This window comes from Bufo bufo, chromosome 4 (genome assembly GCF_905171765.1).
Source record: "Bufo bufo chromosome 4, aBufBuf1.1, whole genome shotgun sequence".
In the NCBI taxonomy this organism is placed as follows: Eukaryota; Metazoa; Chordata; class Amphibia; order Anura; family Bufonidae; genus Bufo; species Bufo bufo.
In genome coordinates this window covers 170105604-170119386 of record NC_053392.1, presented here as the reverse complement: position 1 = coordinate 170119386, position 13783 = coordinate 170105604, and positions in this window count along the sequence as shown.

Here is a 13783-nt window from a genome sequence, read left to right as displayed (position 1 = left end):
CTTGGCGTTCCCTCCTGGTTTTGACTTCGGCTTGTCCTGACAATTCTCTGCCTGCTCCTCCGGTACCTTTCTGCTCTCTTGGTATTTGACGCGGCTTTTTGACTTTCCTGTTACTTGTGTTGTTTGTCTTCCCTGCACTACCTAGCTAAGAGTTTGTCGACCAGTTGTCTCTTGTCGCTAGGACTTGCGAGGCAAGTAGGCAGGGACAGGGATGCGGGTGGAGTTCAGTGGTCACTACCCCACCCCCTGTGTGTGTGACACCCGATCATCGAGGTCCCGTTCGAAAGAACCGCTATGGATCTCATAGGACCAGTACCAAAGTCCGCTAGATGGCACCAACACATTTGATGCGTTTCCCATGTCCTGGGTGGATGAGCTAATCGAGCGGTTAGGACAGGCAAGATATTTCTCTGTCTTGGACCTAACCAAAGGGTACTGGCAAATGCCCTTAACGGAGGCTGCCAAAGAAAAAACTACCTTCATCACCCATGAGGGGCTGTATCAGTATAATGTGTTACCCTTTGGCCTTTATTGCGCCCCTGACACATTTCAACGACTAATTGGCATTGTGCTTCATCCCCATCGTAGGTACGACTCGGCTTACCTGCACGATATTGTCATTCAAAGTACCGACTGGCAGAGTCACCTGCCCAAGGTGCAAGCCGTAGTGGACTCCATTCGGAAGGCTGGACTAACCGCTAACCCCAAAAAATGTGCGATAGGGTTAGAGGAGACTAAATACCTGGGTATGTCATTGGGCGAGGACTCGTCAAACCCCAATTGAACAAAATAGAGGTGATACGGAACTGGCTCCGAACTGTCACCACTAGGCAAGTAAGGTCATTCCTGGGAATGGTAGGCTATTACATGAGGCTTGTCCCCCACTTTGCTACTCTAGTTGCACTATTGACAGAACTCTTAAAGGGACGAAAATCAGTGATGGTTCGCTGGGATGATCGGGCGGAAGAGGCTTTTTCCGCTTTGACGTCAGCCCTGTGTGAGTCACCGGTTTTGGTGACGCCCGACTTCAAGAGGGACAGACGGATGCCTCCGAAGTAGGCCTTGGTGCTGTACTGCCTCGGTAAGTGTCACGGAAGGAGTAGAGCAAACAAGAAGACACAAAAGGAAGATCCGACTGACTGGATCCAAAACTAAGGAACAAAAGGGGGAGCCCTGCAACAGACCTGACTCTCTCCCTAACTGCTCAGCCTATGCAAAATTCTCAATGGTAGAAGATTGCATATCCTCGTACCTCGACTGTATAACACCTGAACACCCTATAATAGTGAGGGGACACGACCACCGGCTCCCTACACTTGACACGGAGGGAGTCAGGGTCACCTGAGATCCAGCAAACAGGAAAATACAAATGAATGAACAAAACTTATCTGTAGAAGACTCAGTAGAAGCATCCAGCATGCATACACTCCAGGAAGTTGTATAAACCGCAAAGTGATGCAGTATGGGAAGGGATTTAAAGGGATGCAATCAGTGCAACTACATGACAGCTGAGAGAGGCTAACGAGATGAGAAAATGAAAGCAAAACAAAAGGAACCTCAAGGAGGAGGTTCTGAAGGACGTCTGTCAGAGCTTCTCAGATGTCTGGTGGTGACAGTACCCCTCCTTCTACGAGTGGACTCCGGACATTCAGAGCCCACCTTCTCAGGATGGGACCTATGGAAAGCCCTGATGAGACGAGTGGCCTTAATGTCCGTCACTGGGACCCACATCCTCTCCTCAGGACCATAACCCTCCCAATGAACAAGGTACTGGAGAGAACCGCGGACAACACGAGAATTCACAATCCTAGAGACCTGAAATTCAAGATACCATTAGTGTTGATCACGAATATTTTAATTTCGAATTTTTATTGCGAATATAGGTACTTCGAAAATTCGCAAATATTTCGAATATAGTTATATATATTCGTAATTTCGAATATTCAATTTTTTTTTTTTTTTATCAGTACACATGATCCCTCACTGCTTCTAGCTTGTGGGCCAATAAGAAGGCTGTAATATACTTGACTTTAGGAGTAGTAGTGTTTGCGAATTTTGCTCTATATTCGTTTTTTTTGAATATTCGCTATATTGCTAAATATTCTTGTTTTAGAATATTACGAATATTCGAAAAAACTAAGTCATAGCAATATAGAGAATATTAGAAAAAAAATCGAATATAGACCAATTTAGCTAATATAGTGCTATAATCTTCTTTGTCTAATAGTTGTAAGTTGAAAAATTTGCAATAAAAAAATTAGAATCCGAAAATTCGAATTCCAAAAATTCGCATATTACACAATCATTACCTTCCCGATTTTTTGAGTAAAAAAAAAAAATTGCGAATTTGCTAATTTTTGACGAATATTCTACAAAATATTTGCAAAATATCGCGAATTCGAATATGACCACTGCCACTCATCACTAATTACCATCAACCACAATTGGAGGAGGAGGCAAAGACGAGGGTACAATGGGTTGGACATAAGGTTTTAATAAGGACTTATGAAAAACATTATGGATCTTCCAAGTCTGAGGAAGATCAAGACGGTAGGCAACAGGATTGATGACGGACAAGATTTTGTAAGGCCCAATAAACTTAGGACCCAACTTCCAGGAGGGAACCTTCAATTTGATATTCTTAGTAGACAACCACACCAGATCACCAACATTCAGGTCCGAACCAGGCACACGTCTCTTATCCGCCACACGCTTATATCTCTCACTCATGCTCTTTAGATTATCCTGAATCTTTTGCCAAATCGATGACAAAGACGAGGAGAATCTGTCCTCATCAGGTAAACCAGAGGACCCCTCTCCAGAGAATGTCCCAAACTGCGGATGAAACCCATATGCACCAAAAAATGGTGACTTATCAGAGGACTCCTGACGACTGTTATTTAAAGCAAACTCAGCAAGGGACAAAAAAGAACACCAATCCTCCTGATTCTCCGCCACAAAACAGCACAGATATGTTTCCAGATTCTGATTGACGCGCTCTGTCTGACCATTCAACTGCGGGTGGAAAGCAAAAGAGAATGACAACCGAACCCCCAAGCGAGAACAGAAAGCCTTCCAGAATCTGGAAACAAACTGTGTGCCCCTATCAGAGACAATGTCTGAAGGAATACCATGCAATTTGACAATGTGATCAATAAATGCCTGCGCCAGCGTCTTAGCATTGGGCAAGCCAGGAAAAGGAATGAAATGCACCATTTTGCTAAAACGGTCCACCACCACCAGAATCGCAGTCTTCCCCGAGGAACAAGGCAGGTCCGTAATGAGGTCCATGGACAGATGTGTCCAAGGACGGGAAGGAATGGGTAACGGAAGGAGAGGACCTGATGGCCGTGAATGAGGGACTTTGGCACGAGCGCAGGTCTCGCAGGCTGCCACAAAACCCTCAACCTACTTACGAAGCGCCGGCCACCAGAATCTCCGAGCGATGAGATCCACTGTGGCTCTTGCCCCCGGGTGCCCAGCAAGGACAGTATTGTGGTGCTCCTTGAAAATCTTTTGTCTTAAAGCGAGAGGCACAAACAACCTCCCAGGAGGACAAAGATCAGGAGCCTCTGACTGGGCTACCTGAACCTCTGCCTCCAATTCAGGATAAAGAGCAGAGACCACCACACCTTCAGCCAAAATGGGACCCGGGTCTTCAAAATTCCCACCTCCCAGACAACAACGTGACAGGGCATCCGCCTTCACATTCTTAACCCCAGGGCGGAAGGTGACAACAAAATTAAACCTTAAAAAGAACAAAGACCATCTGGCCTGTCTCGGGTTCAGACGCTTGGCTGACTCCAAGTAGGCCAGATTCTTATGGTCAGTAAACACGGTAATAGGGTGTCTGGCTCCCTCTAGCCAATGGCGCCATTCCTCAAAAGCTAACTTGATGGCCAACAACTCCCTATCTCCCACATCGTAATTTCTCTCTGCGGAGGAGAGTTTCTTAGAGAAAAAGGCACACGGTCGCCATTTGGCAGGAGAGGGACCCTGAGACAAGACCGCACCCACACCCACCTCAGAAGCATGAACCTCAACTATGAAAGGTAGAGAAATATCAGGTTGTACCAAGATGGGAGCGGAAGCAAAACTCTCCTTGGTATTAGAAAAGGCCTTACGCGCCTCTACCGACCAGGAGGAAAAATCTACCCCCTTTCTAGTCATATCAGTGAGTGGTTTAACAACAGAGGAATAATTTAAAATAAACTTCCTGTAATAATTGGCAAAACCCAGAAAACGCATCAGCGCCTTCTGATTCTCAGGAAGCTCCTACTCAAGCACAGCGCCAGGGGCGTAACGATCGCGGTCGCAGAGAGTGCGACTGCGACCGGGCCCGGCGGGAGGGGGGCCCGCTGCAGAGTGCTTGCGGCGGCAGGCGGGCCCTGCGAAACTGATCTGTGCTTGATTCACCTGCGCTGCCTGTGTGCACCGTTCTCCCTCACTCAGCTGCTGCCGCTCCTCCGCCGGGCCCTCCCTCAAGCTACACACGCCCACAATACGCCCACAATACACCCACATGACCACGGCCGCGTGACCCGTCCCTCCGCTCACGCGAGATGAGAGTCTCTGACGTCAGGACTCAGGAGAGTAGACTCTAGGCGCACAGGCGCAGCAAAAGCCCGCCAGAGCAGATTTAAAAGAGGCAGAGCCCCGCCCCCCAGCAGTGTGTGCCTGTGCCAGCACAGATTAGAGGGCTCAGGGCGCGATTCTCCGAGGAAGAAAGAAGAGGACCGACCGACCGACCGACCAACCGACCGACAGACAGACACCAATTTCAGTAAGTAAAGAAATTTATTATATTTGAAATTCTTATCTAATTAGGCACCAAACTGACAGCCAATATTCTGTGATTATTATATTTTTTAATTGTAGGTGATTTACCAAGATATGGGTCAAGAAGCTTTATGCCTTATGTGGAGAATCTTTGTTCTGGAACGCTTTTAACATTTTTTTTCTATATTTTATATGGTAACATTAAAAAAAAAAAATTAAAACCCCTATCTCCTTCTATTTAATATTCAACTACAACACTTTCAAACCGGGAGGGGGTGGAGTCTTGGCGGGGGTGGAGTCTTGGCGGGGGGGCCCCAATTTAAAGTTTGCCCATAGAACTCTAGTTACGCCACTGCACAGCGCGGACCTTCTCGGGGTCCATGCGAAAACCAGAAGCGGAGAGAAGAAACCCCAGAAATTGAATTTCTGGAACCGCAAACACACATTTTTCCAGTTTAGCGTACAATTTATTCTCCCGCAGGATGAGCAAGACCTGACGTAAATGTTCCTTATGAGTTTTGAAATCAGGAGAAAAAATCAAAATGTCATCTAGATACACTAATACAAATTTCCCCATTAAATGATAAAAAATGCTGTTCACAAAATGCTGAAAGACGGCTGGAGCATTCATCAAACCAAAAGGCATAACCAAATTCTCAAAATGGCCCTCAGGGGTATTGAAGGCCGTCTTCCATTCGTCTCCTTCTCTGACCCTGACCAGGTTGTATGCCCCTCTTAGGTCTAATTTGGAAAAAACTTTAGCCCCCACAATCTGGTTAAACAGGTCCGGGATCAGAGGAAGCGGATAAGGGTCACGAATTGTGATACTGTTCAGCTCCCTGAAATCCAGATATGGTCTTAAAGAACCATCTTTTTTCTTAACAAAGAAAAAACCAGCGGCAACAGGTGACTTCGAGGGTCGTATGTGTCCCTTTCTCAGACTCTCAGAGATATAAGCACGCATAGCGACCCTTTCAGGTTGGGAGAGATTGTATAAACGAGATTTAGGCAGCTTGGCGCCTGGGGTGAGATTAATAGGGCAATCGTACTCCCTGTGAGGGGGCAATTCCTGAACACCACTCTCAGAAAACACATCTGAAAATTCTGAGAGAAAAGATGGTACAGTCTTAGTAGAAACCTCTGAAACAGATGTCGTGAGGCAATTCTCTCTGCAAAAGTCACTCCAACCATTTATTTGCCTCGCTTGCCAATCAATGGTGGGGTTATGTTTAGTGAGCCAGGGTAGCCCCGACACTATAGGAGTAGGCAACCCGTTTAGGACGAAACATGACACATCCTCAACATGAGTATCACTCACAATCAAACGGATATTGTGAACTATGCCCTTTAACGATTTCTGAGAAAGTGGAACGGAATCAATAGCAAAAACAGGTATATCGTTTCCCACAGTGCATACCTGGAAACCATGAGTTATAGCAAATTGATTATTAATAAGATTGACAGCTGCTCCACTATCTACAAAAATCTCACAAAAAATATTCTTGCTCTCTAGCGCCACCCTGGCAGGTAGGACAAAACGGGAACTACAATCAAACGGAAAACCTTCAATTTCTGCATCAACCTTGCCAATAGTAACAGATGGAACGTTTTTAGAGGATTTTTTTCTTTTTGTTTCTTTATTACTCTCAAAAAACTGCCTGAATCTCCTAGAGGGACAAACATTTGCCAAATGATTTATACCTCCACAACAGAAACAAACCTTCCCATGAGAGCTGAATCCTCTATTGTCAGAGGCAAGCAAACCCAGCTGCATGGGCCCCTGCTCAGAAGGGATTGAGAGCGACTGAGACCCCTGTGCACTGAATGAGACCGCCGCACTGTCCATGGACTGAGTATGACAGGAAGGAGTGATGTCACGGCGGACGTGCACAGTTAAACAGATAACACACCAACCAGGCTCTGGACGAGAGATGGGGGAAGGGTCACCTCCTAATTTATCCCTGACCTCTTTCCCTACAATGCTCAGCCCACAGACCAAATCTTGATGGTAGATTTGCTGTGTCCACCAGCCTATGCTAACAGAACCCTGAACTCCCTGAGATGGTGAAGTGGGGAGAAAGGAGCTGCCAGCTCGCACAGAACCTGGATGGGATAGATGACATAAACAACCAAACAAGAAAATACACTTATCTGCTGAGAGCAGGAACAAACAGCCAACCTTCCTTCCAAGACCACAATGAAGAGTATAATCCGCTCAGAGCACCTTGGCTGGAGACTATTTAAACTAATGACTCCACCCTGTGCACCTGATGCGAGGCGGATCCAGCACAGCATCAAAACAAATACTAGACTCGTGCTGCAATCCTGGCTGACCTCCGCACATCGTCAGAGTGGGGCATGACAGTACCCCCCCTTCTACGGGTGACCTCCGGACACCCTAGACCAACCTTATCCGGATGGGACCTATGAAAGGCCCTCACCAGACGGCTGGCGTTGACATCTGACGCCGGAACCCACATCCTCTCCTCAGGACCGTATTCCCTCCAGTGAACCAGGTACTGGAGGGAACCCCGCAGAACTCTTGAGTCGAGAATCCTGGAGATCTCAAACTCCAAGTTTCCCTCGACCAGAACAGGAGGAGGAGGCAATGGCGATGGTACCACCGGTTTAACATATTATTTTTAGTAAAGACTTGTGGAAGACATCGTGGATCCTCCAAGTCTGCGGCAGATCAAGTCGAAATGCCACAGGATTGATCACAGCAGAAATCTTATATGGACCAACAAATCTTGGACCCAGTTTCCAAGATGGCATTCTCAACTTGATATTCCTAGTGGACAACCACACCAAATCACCCACACACAGGTCCGGACCAGTCACACGTCTCCTGTCAGCCATTCGTTTATACCTCTCACCCATCCTCTCCAAATTCCCTTGAATCCCCCGCCAGATAGAGGATAAGGCAGAAGAGAATCTCTCCTCCTCTGGCATCACGGAGGAACCAGACCCAGAAAAGGTACCAAAGTGAGGATGGAAACCATATGCGCCAAAAAATGGCGACTTACCTGTGGACTCCTGCCTACGGTTATTCAATGCAAATTCTGCTAAGGGCAAGAATGAGGAACAGTCCTCCTGATTCTCAGCCACAAAGCACCTCAAGTAGGTCTCCAGGTTTTGATTAGTACGCTCCGTCTGACCATTCGACTGTGGATGAAAAGCCGACGAGAAAGAAAGTTGAATGCCAAGTCGAGAGCAGAACGCCCTCCAAAACCTGGAGACAAACTGCGTGCCCCTATCAGAGACAATATCCGAAGGAATACCGTGCAATTTAACAATATTATCCACAAAAATCTGCGCAAGAGTCTTAGCGTTAGGCAGACTTGTTAGTGGCATAAAGTGAGCCATTTTACTGAAACGATCGACTACCACCAAGATCACTGTTCTCCCGGAGGAACTCGGTAGGTCCCTAATAAAGTCCATGGACAAATGTGTCCAAGGACGAGATGGAATAGACAATGGAAGAAGTGAACCAGGCGGTCGAGTATGAGCAACCTTAGACCGAGCGCAGGTTTCACAAGCTGCCACGTAATTCTCAATACTCTTACGCAAACCTGGCCACCAGAACCTCCGGGACACCAGATCACAGGTGGACTTACCACCAGGATGTCCAGCGAGAACAGTATCGTGATGTTCCTTGAACACCTTGTATCGTAGGCCCTCAGGAACAAACAACCTCCCTGGGGGACACGAACCAGGAGCCCCCTCCTGAGCTCCCAACACCTCCATCTCCAATTCAGGGTACAGAGCGGAGACCACCACTCCATCCGCCAAAATCGGCGCTGGATCGTCTGAATCACCTCCCCCAGGGAAGCTGCGAGACAAGGCATCTGCCTTGATGTTCTTGACCCCTGGGCGAAAGGTAACCACGAAATTGAACCTGGTAAAAAACAATGACCATCTGGCCTGTCTAGGGTTCAGACGCTTGGCAGATTGCAGGTAAGACAAATTGACACCATTCTTCAAAGGCCAACTTGATCGCCAACAACTCCCTATCTCCAACATCATAATTCCTCTCAGCGACCGAGAGCTTCCTGGAGAAGAATGCACATGGGACCCACTTGCCAGGAGAAGGACCCTGCGAAAGCACCGCCCCAACCCCCACCTCTGATGCATCAACCTCGACCACGAATGGCTGAGATACATCCGGCTGCACCAGAATGGGAGCAGACGCAAAACGCTCCTTAATAGCCGAAAAGGCCTGCAATGCCTCATCTGACCAGACAGAGACATCAGCGCCCTTCTTGGTCATATCAGTAAGAGGTTTGACTAGCGTGGAATAATTCAAAATAAATTTTCTATAATAATTCGTAAACCCCAAAAATCGCATCAAAGCTTTCTGATTCTCCGGTCGGTCCCACTCCAGAACCGCCCGGACCTTTTCGGGGTCCATACGAAAACCAGAATCAGAAAGCATGTATCCCAAAAATGGAAGCTCTTGCACCACAAACAAACATTTCTCCAATTTGGCGTATAACTTATTCTCCCGCAGGATCGTCAAAACCTGTCTCACATGATCCTGATGGGTCTTCAGATCAGGAGAATAAATTAAAATGTCATCAAGGTAGACTACTACGAACCTCCCCACCAAATGATGAAAAATATCATTGACGAATCGCTGAAATACCGCTGGCGCATTCGTCGACCCAAAAGGCATTACCAGGTTCTCAAAATGACCCTCGTGCGTATTGAAGGCCGTTTTCCACTCATCCTCCTCCTTGATCCTGATCAGATTGTATGCTCCTCTCAAATCCAACTTGGAGAACACCTTGGCTCCAACAATCTGATCAAAAAGATCAGAGATCAAAGGCAGGGGATATGGATCCCAGACTGTAATACGATTCAGCTCCTGGAAATCCAAACACGGTCTCAGTGATACATCTTTCTTCTTCACGAAGAACAAACCAACAGCCACTGGAGACTTAGATGGTCTAATATGACCCTTTGCCAAACTCTCGGCGACATACTTTCGCATGACCTCTCTCTCGGGTTGAGAGAGGTTGTAGAGCCGAGACTTAGGCAACTTAGCCCCCGGAATGAGATTCACAGGACAATCATAGTCACGATGAGGGGGCAATTCCTGAGCCCCACCCTCCGCAAACACGTCCGAAAATTCTGAGAGATACTGAGGCAAGGCCGTAACGGACACTTTAGAAATAGATGTGACAAGACAATTATCCGAACAAAACTTGCTCCAACCAATGATTTGTCTCGCCTGCCAGTCTATAGTTGGGTTATGTTTAGACAACCATGGCAACCCCAAAACTATTGGAGCTGGCAAATCCTTCATGACGAAACAGGAAATAATCTCAGTATGTGAATCACCCACCCTTAAATGAATATCATGAACAACGTGAGTAAGGCTCCCTTGAGAAAGAGGGGAAGAATCAATGGCAAAAACACGAATCTCGTTCTCTAACGTGCAAATACTTAGTCCCAAACCCTGAAGAAACAGAAAGTCAATTAAATTTACCCCAGCACCACAATCAAGAAAAACATCAACAAACACATTTCGAGACTCTAGCGCCACCATAGCTGAAAGGAGAAAACGGGAACTGCAGGGAACTTGCACACCAGTCTGCTCCACCCCACCATTCATACTACCCAGTGTGAGGGAGTTTTTTTTTTTTTTTTCTTTTTTCTTTATCACTCTCCCCTGTGGTTCAACATACGGACAAGAAAAAACAAAATGACCCCTCTTTCCACAAAAGAAACATAAATTGTGCGCTTTACGAAAGTCTCTACTATCCGAATGGAAAGATATCTGACCTAACTGCATGGGTTCCTCTCCTAGGCCAGAATAACAAGCAATATCTCCCTGGGCAGCTGGTGGAACAAAACTACACGCGGGAGGAATCCCCTGCACAGAGGGACCCTTACCCCTCTCTCTGATAAGTCTATCCAAACGTATCGCCAAAGACATTGCATTTTCCAAAGTATCAGGGTATTCATGAAAAGCCAGAGCATCCTTCAACCTTTCAGATAACCCCTGACAAAACTGGCTACGTAACGCGGGGTCGTTCCACCCCGACTCAGTAGCCCACCTCCTAAACTCTGTGCAGTAAACCTCAGCAGTATGTTTACCCTGTAGTAAGTTACGTAATTTTGACTCTGCCATTGAAACTCGATCTGGGTCATCGTAAATCAATCCCAGGGCTTTAAAAAATTCCTCCACCGACCGGAGAGCCAGAGAATCGGGCGGCAGGGAAAAAGCCCAGGATTGCGCGTCCCCTTTCAGCAAAGACATGACGATACCCACCCTCTGATCCTCATTACCTGATGAAAATGGGCACAAACGAAAGTACAACTTACATGATTCCTTGAAACGGAAAAAATCATCAGTACCCCCTGCAAATTTCTCCGGAAGAGCGACTTTAGGCTCCCCAACAATTTGACCTGTACCTGAAGCCAACACCCTCTGACACTATGTGACCGTACTACGTAGATCCGCAACCTCCAGGGACAAACCCTGCATGCGGTCAACCAGTGCTTCAATTGACGCCATCCCATAAACACTGAGAAATGGCGGTCACAGTATGGCGGATTATAATGTCACGGCGGACGTGCACAGTTAAACAGATAACACACCAACCAGGCTCTGGACGAGAGATGGGGGAAGGGTCACCTCCTAATTTATCCCTGACCTCTTTCCCTACAATGCTCAGCCCACAGACCAAATCTTGATGGTAGATTTGCTGTGTCCACCAGCCTATTCTAACAGAACCCTGAACTCCCTGAGATGGTGAAGTGGGGAGAAAGGAGCTGCCAGCTCGCACAGAACCTGGATGGGATAGATGACATAAACAACCAAACAAGAAAATACACTTATCTGCTGAGAGCAGGAACAAACAGCCAACCTTCCTTCCAAGACCACAATGAAGAGTATAATCCGCTCAGAGCACCTTGGCTGGAGACTATTTAAACTAATGACTCCACCCAGTGCACCTGATGCGAGGCGGATCCAGCACAGCATCAAAACAAATACTAGACTCGTGCTGCAATCCTGGCTGACCTCCGCACATCGTCAGAGTGGGGCATGACAAGTGATCTCTCCTCTCTCTCTAAGACGCCTGTCAATACGAACGGCCCGAGACATGGCACAGTCCAAGGAGGTAAGTCTCTCATGAAAGGCAAATGCATCTTTCAATCCCTCTGAAAGACCATGGCAAAATTGACTTCGGAGTGCAGCATCATTCCAACCAGTATCAGCTGCCCATCTCCGAAATTCTGAACAGTATATCTCTGCGGACTGTTTACCCTGGCATAAAAGACGTAATCTAGACTCAGCCAGAACAATACGATCCGGATCATCATATATCTGACCCAGGACTAAAAAAAATTCATCCACTGAACAGAGGGGCCGTGCCCCCACCGGCAGCGAAAAGGCCCAGGACTGAGCATTACCCCTGAGCAGCGAGATGATGATCCCCACCCTCTGCTCCTCATCACCAGAGGAATGGGGAAGTAGGCGAAAATGGAGTTTGCAAGCCTCTCTAAAACGAACAAAATTCTCACTACCCCCGGAGAACGTATCCGGGAGCGAGATCTTAGGCTCAGAACAAACTCCATGAACGCAAGCTGAACCGGTCACCTGAAACTGCGAAACAGTTTTACGGAGATCTGCTACCTCCAATGAAAGAGAGGGAGAGGGAAAGAGCCTATGTCAGATATAGCAATATAGCAGTGGAGCACTGTCACATATGGATCCATGCATGGATGCGTTTGTATATAGCTGGTGTGGTGTTCTACTGCTATCATGACATTTGATACTCTACCTTAATTTTATTATGTATACTGTTTTTATTTATGTTATATTTCACGTTTGATTTAATTGACAAACTGATGACTATATGTGGATGCATAAATTATCAATGCATATTGTAAAACACATAAGCACTGCTACATCTGGAAAATAAGAGGTTAAAGTGTGCTTTGCCTCCTCTGCTCCCCCGCCCTGCAGGTGGGGGGCAGTGAGTAATTACTCTACAAACCAACATAAAACCACCAGAGATAACACAGCTCATTGTTACGACTAAGAACTATTGTTCGAAACGCGTCAAAGTTGCTACACTTGTGGGTGGATGTCCTGTCTAAACTGTCTACTGCCTGAATAAAAGACGAAGATTTTAGCTACCAAAATCGTGAGTGCTGGAATTTTGTTGTGCTTTATACTAAAGATATACAGGCTCACCAGCCTTTTCCGTGCACGCAGGTGTTTGGATAATTGGGTTGAGCTGGACTTTTCTTTGTGCATATTCACTCCAATGAAAGACCCTGCATGTGTTCAGTCAAAAGTGAAACCGGATCCATGCTTGAGACGGTTTTGGCGGTTTATAATGTCACGGAAGGTGTACAGCAAACAAGAAGACACAAAAGGAAGATCCGACTGACTGGATCCAAAACTAAGGAACAAAAGGGGGAGCCCTGCAACAGACCTGACTCTCTCCCTAACTGCTCAGCCTATGCAAAATTCTCAATGGTAGAAGATCGCATATCCTCGTACCTCGACTGTATAACACCTGAACACCCTATAATAGTGAGGGGACACGACCACCGGCTCCCTACACTTGACACGGAGGGAGTCAGGGTCACCTGAGATCCAGCAAACAGGAAAATACAAATGAATGAACAAAACTTATCTGTAGAAGACTCAGTAGAAGCATACAGCATGCATACACTCCAGGAAGTTGTGTGAACCGCAAAGTGATGCAGTATGGAAAGGGATTTAAAGGGATGCAATCAGTGCAACTACATGACAGCTGAGAGAGGCTAACGAGATGAGAAAATGAAAGCAAAACAAAAGGAACCTCAAGGAGGAGGTTCTGAAGGACGTCTGTCAGAGCTTCTCAGATGTCTGGTGGTGACAGTAAGTCAACGGGGAGGAGCATCCCGTTGTCTTCCTAAGCCGCAAGCTCACCCCAGCCGAGACCAGTTACAGTATAGTGGAGAGTGCCTGGCTATCAAGTGAGCACTCAAGTTTCTCTGC